The sequence below is a fragment of the Chrysemys picta genome, chromosome 8 (genome assembly GCF_011386835.1).
Source record: "Chrysemys picta bellii isolate R12L10 chromosome 8, ASM1138683v2, whole genome shotgun sequence".
In the NCBI taxonomy this organism is placed as follows: Eukaryota; Metazoa; Chordata; order Testudines; family Emydidae; genus Chrysemys; species Chrysemys picta.
In genome coordinates this window covers 57,888,016-57,901,722 of record NC_088798.1, presented here as the reverse complement: position 1 = coordinate 57,901,722, position 13,707 = coordinate 57,888,016, and the positions used below count along the sequence as shown (strand labels likewise).

General features: G+C 45.0%; 1 long non-coding RNA gene across 1 annotated transcript; it reads left to right on the top strand.

Moving 5' to 3' along the window:
• The first annotated feature begins 3,014 nt into the window (after positions 1 to 3,014).
• LOC135973237 (uncharacterized) lies at positions 3,015 to 13,094 on the top strand. Its single transcript, XR_010590029.1, has 2 exons — positions 3,015 to 3,208; positions 12,556 to 13,094. It is a non-coding gene; the product is annotated as an uncharacterized LOC135973237 (long non-coding RNA).
• The last annotated feature ends 613 nt before the right edge of the window (positions 13,095 to 13,707 follow it).

Below are 13,707 nucleotides of genomic sequence, written 5' to 3'. Positions count from 1 at the left end.
TCAAAAATGACCTCTTTTTCATTCTTTTCTGGTGTTTTTAATTGTGTGTTTAGTTCACACTTAGAAAGATTCAGTTTTTCAGAAAATGAATGAAATTGTGCAGTAAAAAGAAGTAAAAATTGGAATCATATGGGGCTTAAAGTTACTTTCCACATCAGCTATAGATTTATATTTTGGACTTAAATATAATGCCTTAAATCTTATTTTAGATCCTTCCACAGATGTCTGTATATCAAATATTTTAGTTATTTTAAAGTATAGTCCATATATGAATAATATACCTTGCACTTACCTTGTACCTTTTTTCTAAGGATTTCAAAGCACTTTACACAATGTGTACACAACAGGTAAAAGAGTATTGCTTACAACTTTGCTTTTAGATTTTGCTGTGTCTGGAATAACAGAAATATTTGAGGATAAATACGCTAATCATTTGGTTAGCTGAGAATATCTGCTACCCATTATGCATGGCCTTAGCATGCATGCTACTATGGTATCCAGTAAACATTTACTAAACAATGTCTCGATTAAATCAAATTCTTTGTGGTGTTCTTCCATTTGCCCTTAACTGTACAAGAGCTGTCAAATAACTTGCTGGTTATCAGTTCAGAATGTGAGGAAGCAGGTCCTTAAGCCTCTGGCAATATATTCCTATCAAGTTCTTAATCTCTATGAGCCGTTGGTGAAGAGCTGCATGAAACCAGCCTGTGGATCAGTCTTCTGTCTCTCTCAGGCTATGTTTACACTACAGACCTTACAGCAGCACAGCTGTACCACTGCAACTGCGCCACTATAAGGTCTCCCGTGTAGCCGCTGTATGCTGATGGCAGTATATGGCCCAATGAGCGGCAGTAGCTACACTGTCCACACCAACATAGCGATTTTGTCGGTGAAACTTATGTCAGTCAGGAGGGTGGGTTTTTTTGCTCCTTTGACCAACAAAAGTTTTACTGACAAAGTGCTAGTGTTAGATATAGCCTTATACACTGTGCAAGAACTTCCAGGAGCACATCTACTGACACGAACTTGTCTGCTATGAGCACCATGAAGGCAAATCTCTGCATCAGAGTGGAGCCCCATTGATTTCAAGGTACAGGGGTCATCTTGTACAGAAGAGCTTGCAGTTCTTTTTCAAGTGCTTGCTCGCCACGTGCAGAGTCACCAGAAATTTTCCCCCAGTGGTATCCAGCATGCTGGCTCTATCGCCCTCTGGTGCCGCATGCTCATGTGGTATAAGGGGCCAAGCTGGCCCTACGCCCTCTCCATTCCTTCTTACCGCCTGTGACGGTCACTGGAACAACTTCAGGTTTCAAACTCTGTGCCTCCTGTGGCAAGCCCATGCCAGTGAGCTACCCACAGTCCAGCTGTCTGAAGTGTCTGGGGGAAGCACATGTGCAAGAGCCTTGCCAGATCTGTCACAAGTTCAAGCCTTGTAGGAAAAAAAGGACAGGGAGGCTACCCTAAGGGCCATCCTGATGGAAGCTGCACTCAGACTGGTGTCTGACCCAAACCAGTCGGACTTGGCACCAAGTACTTCAATATCGGTGCAGAGTGTTCTTCTGGCAGCACCAGCTGCCATCTTGACAGCCCATTTGATGAGAGCTCAGGCTTCATCATCAGTGTTTCTGGCTCAGGTCTCCATGCAAAACATCTGCAGAGCAACCATCTGGTCATCAGTATGTACTTTCTCCTCCCACTGTGCCATCCCCAGCAGGCTAGGAATGACACCAAGTTTGGTAGAGCAGTGTTGCAATCCACACGTCCATGCACTCCAAGCCCACCTCAGGTACTGCTGGGGAGTCACCTATCATGGAACAGACCTGAGCAAGCACTCGGGGGGGGGGGGGAAGAGTTATTAACCTTTCAATACTGTTGTTCAAGATGTTTTGCTCATATCTATTCCACGACCCGCCCTTCTGTCAGATTTCAGAGTAGCAGCCGTGTTAGTCTGTATCCGCAAAAAGAACAGGAGTACTTGTGGCACCTTAGAGACTAACAAATTTATTAGAGCATAAGCTTTTGCAAAAAGGATCTGAGAGGGTGTGGGGCTGGCCGGGCCCCTTATACCAGCATATGAACATGTGGCACCAGATGGCGATAGAGCCAGCCCGACGAATACCACTGAGGGGAAAACCTCCAGCAATTGTGCAATGGACATGAACAACATATCTTGAAGAACAACACTTACAGAAAAGTTAGTGACCATTTTTTTAGGTGCCTTTGTACAAAAAGGGAATACTCTAGCCGCTGGAGTATTCCTTTTTTGTACAAAGGCACCCCAAAAAATGGCTAGAGTCTAGCCAAGTTTGTTGAGATGAATATTTTCCAATTGCACATCAATCAGGATCTACTTCCTGAAGATGGTGAAGGTGACAAGCTTCAATTGTATGTGTGAGTGAGCTGGCCATCTGCTTGTAAAACTCCTCCACAGATTCTTCATGGAGCAGCATTATTGTCAATCTAAGAGAGAATAACTCTTCATCCTCCATGCCATTGTTTTCATATAAAAAGGATGGGCCAAATATGGTTAAAATTGTGCCCTCATAACAAATAGCTACATGGGCGGTGGGTATAATAGGCTGCAGCTGCTGTTGCGAGACACAGGGCTGGGTTGGAGGGGAGGGGTTCCAGCCAGCCCGGGGCTGGGGGGGGGAGAGAAGAGGCTAGCCTCCCTGATGGAGCGGGGGTCCACCCACCACCCATGGATAGGAAGGGAGGCAACTAAGGGGCCTCACCTGAATCTTTGGATTAGGACCAGGTACAGCAAGAAAGGCCTCAAATTGCTTGACCAAACCCCATCTCCCCCTCCCAAAAAATTAGTCTAAGAAATTTTTTTTAAATCTGCTTATCTAAACTGTAAATATCATTTTCTATAACTAAAACCTATTAATAGCTTGCAGCACAATGCCTTTGAATCCCCATTTGGTCCATGAAACATCATTTGGTGCTTGATAGTTGTTTTTAATGTTATATGTAAAGTAAACAACTTTTTTCTATCTGCTTTCCCATTATAGTGCATATGCATATGGAGCCTTGCCAGGACCACCCTTTCCCAGCACTCCCTGGACACAGAACTGTGCAAGGAGACCCTCTGCACATATTGGGTACAATAGAACCTAGATGGTGTCTCCCCTCCCCTGTGCCATGTGGCCTTGGGGGGAAGGGCACGGAGGGACTGCAGAGAGGAGCCAGCCAGAGACTCCAAATGGTAGGAGCAAAGGCAACCAAAGCAGGGATCTATGGGCATTCAGCTTTGCGAACAGGGGCCGCTAACAGGGAGTTTCAAGAGAGAGTCTGGAAGGGGAGTGGGAAGGGGGCGAGGTTCACTTGCCATTCTTTAAAACCTTTAAACTAAACTATAATCAAAACTTCTTGATTTAAACAAAAACCCTTTCATTAACCTACGTAGCTGTAGGGGAGAATGCAGGCAGAAGCCCAGCTGCAGAGTGGGAGCTATCCTGTTTATTGCGCTCAGTGTAGCATGTATGATTACCTGCCCTGTGGGTGGGCGGCATGTGTGTGCATTCAGTGCAAGGAGCTCCTGGCCCTCAGAGACCGCGTATGGGCTTTGGAGGCCAGGGTGGTGGAACTGGAGGAGCTAAGGGAGGCAGAGAGGTATGTTGATGAGGCTTTCCGGGACCCTGTAGATTTGTCCCACCGCCGGTCAGACAGCCCCTGTGCTGTTAAGGAGGATGAAAGGCTCAGGGAAGGAGAGCAGTCAATGGGAGCAGAGGGAAACCTTCCCATAGTTGGGACTCTCCTTCCAGGTGATGTTGGGGTATCCTCTCGCACTGAGGTTACCTCTCCGAGGGAGGGAACTCCAGTCATTAGGAAAAGGCCGGTGTTAGTAATGAGAGATTTGATTATAGATAACTGGGTTTGTGATGACCGGGAGAACCGTATGGTGACTTGCCTGCCTGGTGCGAAGGTTGCGGATCTCTTGAGGCATCTAGATAGAATTATATGTAGTGCTGGGGAGGAGCCGGTGGTCGTGGTACATGTAGGTACCAATGACATAGGGAAGGGTAGGAGAGACGTCCTGGAGGCCAAATTTAGGCTGCTAGGAAAGAGACTGAAATCCAGGCCCTCTATGGTGGCATTCTCAGAAATGCTCCCAGTTCCACGCGCAGGGCCAGGTAGGCAGGCAGAGCTTCAGAGTCTCAATGCATGGATGAGACAATGGTGTAGGGAGGAGGGGTTTAGATTTATTAGGAACTGGGGAAACTTTTGGGATCAGGGAGTCTATACAGGAAGGATGGGCTCCACCTAAACCAAAGTGGATCCAGACTGCTGGCACTTAACATTAAAAAGGTTGCAGAGCAGTTTTTAAACTAAGAGATGGGGGAAAGCCGATTGCTGCAGAGGAGCACGTGGATCGGACAGACTTCTCTTAGAGGGGAGTCTATTGATAGAGACTCTCTAGGTTTTAGTCAGGAGGAGAGGATGGAAGAGGATAACCTAGGGGCCAGATCGGATGATAAACATTCAAACAGGGCAGCAAACAGGGCGGCTAACAGGGGAGTTTGAGAGGGAGTTCCCATTGGAGGAGAAGGTACCTGTATTTGCATCTGTCCTTGTTGTTCTTGTGTGTTTGTGTTTGTTTGTAGGGGCCGGCAGGGGCTGGGTGCTGGGAAGGACGCCGAGCCCTGAGTAGGGGGCGGGGCTTGGCTGATCAAGGGGCCCATAAAAGCGGCCGCCCAGCCAGGCAGCGGTACAGCTGCGAGCAGCGGCAGCAAACAGGGCGGCTAACAGGGGAGTTTGCAGGGGGAGGCAGGAGGGCACGGTGTGTTCTGTGCCCCATTCCCCCAGGTGCTGTGGGCAGAGACCGCAGCAGCCATGAGCCAAGGAGCAGCAGCAGACAGAATGCAGATGGCAACATGTGGAAGCTGTGGTATGTATATAGTCCTAGCAGGAGACCTGGAACAAAGGTATGTGTGTATGAAGTGTCGCCTGATAGTGTTACTGGAGGAAAAGATTAAGGGGCTGGAGATGCAGGTAGAAACCCTGGTGGAGTTTAGGCGGGGGTTTGAGCAGCTGATGGAGGAAAGGCAAGGGGAGGCTGAAGGAGAACGCCCTGTGGCGGAGGTAGAGGCAGAGGTAGAGGACGGTGAGAGGGGAATGGAGGGGGGAGAACATGGGAGGTGGAAGCATGTGACTGTGAGAAGTAGGCCAAGGAAAAGAAGGGCCAGTGAGGGGGGAATAGAACTCAGGAATAGGTTCGAGTGTCTGGATAGCGAGGTGGAGGGGCAGCAGGTGGCGACTGAAGGCGGGAGGGTGAGGAAGAAGAGAAGAGCTGCTAGCCCAAGAGAGAGAGGGGAGGAGTTGATGGAGACAGCACCAATTCTGGGCCCCGGGAGGATGCAGGAAGGCATAAGGGGGAGCATAATGGAAGATAGGAACAGGCACAGGTCAGGACTAGAGGGATCGGAGACTAGATTACTAGATCGCACTGTTGCCAGGCGACGGCAGGTGTATGTGATTGGAGACTCTTTACTGAGGAGATTGGACAGGCCTGTGACCAGGGCGGACCCGGAGAACAGAAGGGTGTGCTGTCTCCCGGGCGCAAAGATACGAGATGTGGACCTGCGGTTGAAAAGGATCCTAAAAGGAGCAGGTAAGAACCCCTTGATAATCCTTCATGTGGGAACGAATGACACGGCTAGGTTCTCGTTAGAGAGGATCAAGGGAGATTATGCCAGGCTGGGGAAGACGCTCAAGGAGATAGAGGCTCAGATTATCTTTAGTGGGATTCTGCCCGTTCCGAGGGAAGGGCAGCAAAGGGCTGATAGGATTGTGAGAATAAATAGTTGGCTAAGGGAGTGGTGCTATAAGGAGGGCTTTGGGATGTATGGCCACTGGGAGGCTTTCGGGGACAGACACCTGTTCTCGCGGGATGGGCTTCACCTGAGTAGGGAAGGAAATAGACTTCTGGGAGGGAGGCTGGCTCATCTAATCAAAAGAGCTTTAAACTAGGAAGTTTGGGGAGACGGTTGGGAGATGCACAGTTAATCTCCACGCCAGATTCCAGTATGGAGAAGGTGAGTAAAAGGAGAGGAGACATAGCCGGGGAGATGAGATTGGACATAGGAAGGACAGGGGGGACGGACACAAGGAGGCCCGCAACATATAGTGCTGCTAATGGGAGACGGGCTAAACGACATACATTAGGGTGTTTATACACCAATGCCAGAAGCCTAGGTAATAAAATGGAGGAATTGGAGCTCTTGGTCCAGGAACTGAAACCGGATATCGTAGGAATAACGGAAACGTGGTGGAATGGCAGTCACGACTGGAACACAGGTATGGAGGGGTATGCGCTGTTTAGGAAAGACCGGAACAAAGGTAAAGGTGGGGGGGTGGCCTTGTATGTCAATAGTGAAATAAACTGTAAAGAAATAATAGTGGATGGATTAGATAACACAGAGTCTGTCTGGGCAATACTCACACTGGGTAATAGGACTACTAGAGCCTCTCCAGGGATAGTGCTTGGAGTGTGCTATAGACCGCCGGGATCGACCCAGGATATGGATAAGGAACTATTTAATGTGTTTAGAGAAGTAATTACTAACAGAAACTGTGTAATTATGGGGGACTTTAACTTCCCGGATATAGATTGGGGAACAAACGCTAGTAGCAATAACAGGGCTCAGATGTTCCTAGAAGTGCTCGCTGATCAATTCCTCCATCAAGTGGTAACTGAACCGACGAGGGGGGAGGCCATTTTAGATTTGATTCTGGCAAGTAGTGAGGACCTTGTTGAGGAAGTGGTAGTAGGGGACAATTTGGGCTCCAGTGATCATGAGCTAATTCGGTTTAAAATACATGGAAGGAGTAACAGAATTAAATCAAAGACTAGGGTTTATAATTTTAAAAAGGCCAATTTTAACAAACTAAGGGGACTGGTAAGGGAAATTGATTGGGCAAACGTATTAATGGATTTAAAAGCAGAAGAAGCCTGGGATTACTTTAAGTTAAAGATGCATGAGCTGTCAGAGGCCTGTATTCCAAAAAAGGGAAAAAGATTACTAAGCAAGAGATTTAGACCGAGCTGGATGAGCGACCGACTCAAAGGGGCGATTAGGAAAAAACAGAAAGCGTATAAAGAGTGGAAGAGGGGAGGGATCAGTAAGGAAATGTACCTAAGTGAAGTCAGGGAATGTAGAGATAGAGTGAGAAAGGCCAAAGGCCGTGTAGAGTTGGACCTAGCGAGGGGAATTAAAAGCAATAGTAAGAGGTTTTACAGCCACATAAATAGGAAGAAAGCAAAGAAAGAAGAAGTGGGACCGCTGAAGTCTATTGCCGGAGAGGAGATTAAAGACAATCTAGGCATGGCGCAATATCTTAATGAATATTTTGCATCGGTGTTTAATGAGGCCAATGAAGGTATTAGGGATACTAGCACCACTATAGAGGGGCATTCGGGATGGGGGATTACCGTATCCGAGGTAGAAACAAAACTTGAACGCCTTAATGGGGCTAAGTCGGGAGGACCGGACGATCTACATCCGAGAATATTGAAGGAATTGGCGCGGGAAATAGCAGGCCCGTTAGCGATAATATTTAATGAATCTGTAAACTCGGGGGTGGTCCCGTTAGACTGGAGAATAGCTAATGTGGTTCCTATTTTCAAGAAAGGGGAAAAAAGTGATCCGGGTAACTACAGGCCTGTTAGTCTAACATCTGTAGTGTGCAAGGTGTTAGAGAAAATTCTGAAAGAGAAACTAGTTGAGGACCTGGAGGGTAGTGGCAATTGCGATAAATTACAACATGGTTTTACGAAGGGCAGATCGTGCCAAACGAATCTGATCTCCTTCTTTGAGAAAGTAACGGATTTATTAGATAAGGGAAATGCTGTGGACCTAATATACCTGGATTTCAGTAAAGCGTTTGATACTGTACCCCATGAGGAATTATTGGTTAAACTGAAAAACATGGGGATCGATATGAAAATCCAGAAGTGGACAAGGAATTGGTTACTGGGGAGAATGCAGCGGGTTGTATTAAAGGGTGAACTGTCGGGTTGGAGGGAGGTTACTAGTGGAGTGCCTCAAGGTTCGGTTTTGGGACCCATTTTATTTAATCTATTTATAACTGACCTCGGAACCGATTGCAGGAGTGGGCTGATAAAATTTGCGGATGATACGAAGGTGGGAGGCGTTGTAAATTCGGAGGAGGACAGGGATATCCTGCAGGGAGACTTGAATGAGCTTGTGAATTGGAGTATCAGAAATAAGATGAAATTTAATAGTGAAAAGTGTAAGGTGATGCATTTGGGGATGACTAATAACAATTTTAGTTACAAGATGGGGACGCATTGGTTAGAAGTAACGGAAGAGGAGAAGGACCTAGGGGTTCTTGTAGACCGCAGGATGACTATGAGTCGACAATGTGACGTGGCGGTGAAAAAAGCCAATGCTGTCTTGGGGTGCATTAGGCGAGGTATATCTAGTAGGGATAAGGAGGTCCTGCTTCCGTTGTACAAGGCGCTGGTGAGACCTCATTTGGAGTACTGTGTGCAGTTCTGGTCTCCCATGTTTAAAAAAGATGAACTCAAACTGGAACGGGTGCAGAGAAGGGCCACTAGGATGATCAGAGGAATGGAAAAGCTGTCGTACGAAAGGAGACTAGAGGAGCTTGGGTTGTTTAGTCTGACAAAGCGAAGGCTGAGAGGGGATATGATTGCTATCTTTAAATATATTAGAGGGATTAATACAAGGGAGGGAGAAGAGTTATTCCAGCTTAGTACTAACGTGGATACCAGAACGAATGGATACAAACTGGCCGTGGGGAAGTTCAGACTTGAAATTAGACGAAGGTTTCTGACCGTCAGAGGGGTGAAATATTGGAACGGCCTACCGAGGGAAACGGTGGGGGCGACGGACCTGTCTGGTTTTAAGATAAAGTTAGATAAGTTTATGGAGGGAATGGTTTAATGGTAAAACATAGTAGTCAAGGAAAGCCAAGCAATGGTGGGTAAATAGTATAATGGCTAACGGGGTCGGGCTGGAGACTCTTGCCTATATGCTCGGGGTCTTACTGATCGCCACATTTGGGGTCGGGAAGGAATTTTCCTCCAGGGCAGATTGGCTGAGCCTCTGGAGGTTTTTCGCCTTCCTCCGCAGCATGGGGCAGGGATCTCTAGCAGGAGGGTCTCTGCCGATTGAAGTCACTAAAAACAGGATTGGGGACTTCAACAGCAGAGTCCAGGGAAGGGGTAGGGACGGTTTTATGGCCTGCAGCATGCAGGGGGTCAGACCAGATGATCATAATGGTCCCTTCTGACCTTAAAGTCTATGAGTCTATGAGTCTATGACATAAAAAAGAATCTGACACATTAGAAAAGGGCAGACAAATAAACAGTGACAAGTTTTTAAAGTGCTTGTACACAAATGCTAGAAGTCTAAATAATAAGATGGGTGAACTAGAGTGCCTTGTGATAAAGGAGGATATTGTTATAATGGGCATCACAGAAACCTGGTGGAGTGAGGACAATCAATCATTCCGGGGTACAAAATACATCAGAAGGACAGAACAGGTCATGGGGGGGGGACTATATGTCATAGAAAATGTAGAATCAAATAAAGTAAAAATCTTAAATGAATCCACATGTTCCATAGAATCTCTATGGATAGTAATTCTATGCTTTAATAAGAATATAACAGTAGGGATGTATTATCGACCACCTGGCCAGGACAGTGATAGTGACTATGAAATGCTAAGGGAGATTAGAGAGGCTATCAAAATAAAGAACTCACTAATAGTGGGGGATTTCAATTATCCCTGTATTGACTGAGTATATGTCACCTCAGGACGAAATGCAGAGACAAAATTTCTTGATACTTTAAATGACTGCTTCTTGGAGCAGCTGGTACAGGAACCCACAAGGGGAGAGGCAATTCTCGATTTAGTCCTAAGTGGAGCACAGGATCTAGTCCTAGAGGTAACTATAACAGGACCGCTTGGAAATAGTGACCATAATATAATAACATTTAACATTCCTGTGGTGGGAAGAAAACCTCAGCAGCGCAACACTGTAGCATTTATTTTCAGAATGGGGATCTATGCAAAAATGAGGGGGTTAGTTAAACAGAAATTAAAAGGTACAAAGACTAGAGTGAAATCCCTGCAAGCTGTATGGATGCTTTTCAAAGACACCATAATAGAGGCCCAACTTAAATGTATACCCCAAATTAAAAAACAGTAAAAACTAAAAAAGAGCCACCGTGGCTTAACAACCATGTAAAAGAAGCAGTGAGAGGTAAAAAGGCATCTTTTAAAAAGTGGATGTCAAATCCCAGTGAGGTAAAATAAGTGTAAAAATGTAGGAAGAAAAGCCAAAAAGGAGTTTGAAGAACAACTAGCCAAAAACTCAAAAGGAAATAAAATGTTTAAGTACATCAGAAGCAGGAAGCCTGCTAAACCACCAGTGGGGCCCCTGGACGATCGAGATACAAAAGGAGCACTTAAAGACGATAAAGTAATTGTGGAGAAACTAAATGAATTCTTTGCTTCAGTCTTCACAGCTGAGGATGTTGGGGAGGTTCCCAAACCTGAGCCGTCCTTTGTAGGTGACAAATCTGAGGAATTGTCACAGATTGAAGTGTCACTAGAGGAGGTTTTGGAATTAATTGATAAACTTAACAGTAACAAGCCACCGGAACCAGATGGCATTCACACAAGAGTTCTGAAAGAACTCAAATGTGAAATTGCGGAACTATTAACTATGGTTTATAACCTGTCCTTTAAATCAGCTTCTGTACCCAATGACTGGAAGATAACTAATGTAACGCCAGTATTTAAAAAGGGCTCTAGAGATGATCCCGGCAATTACAGACTGGTAACTCTAACGTCAGTACCGGGCAAATGAGTTGAAACAATAGTAAAGAATAAAATTGTCAGACACATAGAAGAACATAAATTGTTGGGCAAAAGTCAACATGGTTTCTGTAAAAGGAAATCGTGTCTTACTAATCTATTAGAGTTCTTTGAAGGGGTCAACAAAATGTGGACAAGGGATCCAGTGGACATAGTGTACTTAGATTTCCAGAAAGCCTTTGACAAGGTCCCTCACCAAAGGCTCTTACATAAATTAAGTTGTCATGGGATAAGAGGGAAGATCCTTTCATGGATTGAGAACTGGTTAAAAGACAGGGAACAAAGGGTAGGAATAAATGGTAAATTTTCAGAATGGAAAGGAGTAACTAGTGGTGTTCCCCAAGGGTCAGTCCTAGGACCAATCGTATTCAACTTATTCATAAATTATCTGGAGAAAGGGGTAAACAGTGAGGTGGAAAAGTTTGCAGACGATACCTAACTGCTCAAGATAGTTAAGAGCAAAGCAGACTGTGAAAAACTTCAAAAAGATCTCACAAAACTAAGTGATTGGGCAACAAAATGGCAAATGAAATTTAATGTGGATAAATTTAAAGTAATGCACATTGGAAAAAATAACCCCAACTATACATACAATATGATGGGGGCTAATTTAGCTACAGCTAATCAGGAAAGAGATCTTGGAGTCATTGTGGATAGTTCTCTGAAGACGTCCACACAGTGTGCAGCGGCAGTCAAAAAAGCAAATAGGATGCTAGGAATCATTAAAAAAGGGATAGAGAATAAGACGGAGAATATCTTATTGCCCTTATATAAATCCTTGGTACTCCCACATCTTGAATACTGCGTACAGATGTGGTCTCCTCATCTCAAAAAAGATATACTGGCATTAGAAAAGGTTCAGAGAAGGGCAACTAAAATGATTAGGGGTTTGAAACGGGTCCCATATGAGGAGAGATTAAAGAGGCTAGGACTTTTCAGCTTGGAAAAGAGGAGACTAAGGGGGGATATGATAGAGGTATATAAAATCATGAGTGATGTGGAGAAAGTGAATAAGGAAAAGTTATTTACTTGTTCCCATAATATAAGAACTAGGGGCCACCAAATGAAATTAATGGGCAGCACGTTTAAAACAAATAAAAGGAAGTTCTTCACACAGCGCACAGTCAACGTGTAGAACTCCTTGTCTCAGGAGGTTGTGAAGGCTAGGACTATAAGAGGGTTTAAAAGAGAACTAGATAAATTCATAGAGATTAAGTTCATTAATGACTATTAGCCAAGTTAGGTAGGGAATGGTGTCCCTCCCCTCTGTTTGTCAGAGGGAGGAGATGGATGCAGGAGAGAGATCACTTGATCATTACCTGTTAGATTCATCCCTCTGGGGCACCTGGCATTGGCCACTGTCGGCAGACAGGATACTGGGCTGGATGGATCTTTGGTCTGACTCAGTATGGCCATTCTTATGTTCTTATGTAGACCTTTCTATGGTTTTAACTGGACTTTGTGATGTGCTGATTGGCTGTTTGCTCCAATTCCCTCCCTCTATCTCCCCTTTGCCCTCCTTCATAATCTCTTCACCTCAGTCCCACTCCACATCTGCCCGTCCTACCCTCTTCTCCCCTTCCTTTCCATTTAGCTGATCCCCTCCTACCTAACACCCCACCACCACCAAAAAAAGGCACTAATATAACCCATTCTTCACTCTGCTTATGTGTTATACAGGTCACAGTAAGTCATTGGCTCAGCCAGGAACAGAATCCCGGAGTGCTGATTCCCCTTTCTCTGCTCTAACTATTAGCAGACAAATAAGAAACACAGTCGACATTCTGATAGTTTGTGTGGAACCTAGTGTATTTGCAGATTAGGGGAAAGGAAGATGTTCTTTTAATCAACTCTAAAAAGATTATCTTAAGGAGAAAAAGCTGTAGCAAGCACTTTTATAGTAGTAACACAATTTTAAAAGTCAGTTGAATTTTGGACCTTAAGTGTTCTATTAACAGCACATATGGAAGCTGAAATTGGATCCCCAAATGTCTTGACAGTGTGTATCTAATTCAAACGTATTTTGTTTTCCAAAAAATCAAATAACAAAATTCTCAGCTGGTTTAACAGTAGTTTGACAGTGCCAGCAGACTTTCCTTTCCATTAAAACTCTCAAGCTGCCATAATCTGTGTTAAATGGAAATAACGTGTTCTAAGAACATTTTTCTGCTGATGTCACTGTGAGTTTTATTTTTTCCTAATAAAAAATGTTTGTATTAGAGTGGCTTCATGACAGGAAATCCCTGTGAATAAGTTTGTCTCAGTGATCTGTTTCTGCCTTAGAAAGAAATTGCTATTCCAGACAGTTGTGTTTTTTTTGGGGGGGAGGGGGAAGGAGGGGAAGGGAGAATGGCTGTTTTTTTTTTATTCCATAAATTTTTCAACATATGCTGCTAGAGCTTGGAATATACGTGGACTGACTCCTGTTGGAGGCCTACTCTAGAAGTAGGTGTTTTACCCCAGTGCACAAAGGGCATTTCAAATTTATTTTTTTATTTGAAAAATACACCTATCCCTCCCTCCTGAATATGCCCATTGTTCCATGTGTGCATACGAAAGGGCAAATCCTCTTCCTAGCACGCAGGAATACTCTTGCCCTCTCACCAGGCCCCCTAGAGGCAGCAGATCTGTGCCTGGCCACTAGTCTACTCTCAGGCCTTGGGTAGTCTTTTTGTGCCCTAGCTTGATGTAGGAGCAATGGTTACTGGATTAATCAAACCAGATACATCACTGATACTCTACCCATCCCAAGCCACCTCTGAAGAGCCCCTTTACATTGCACAGGAGTCGCTCACCTGGATATCCTTCTGAAATCCTGCTCCTTCTACACAC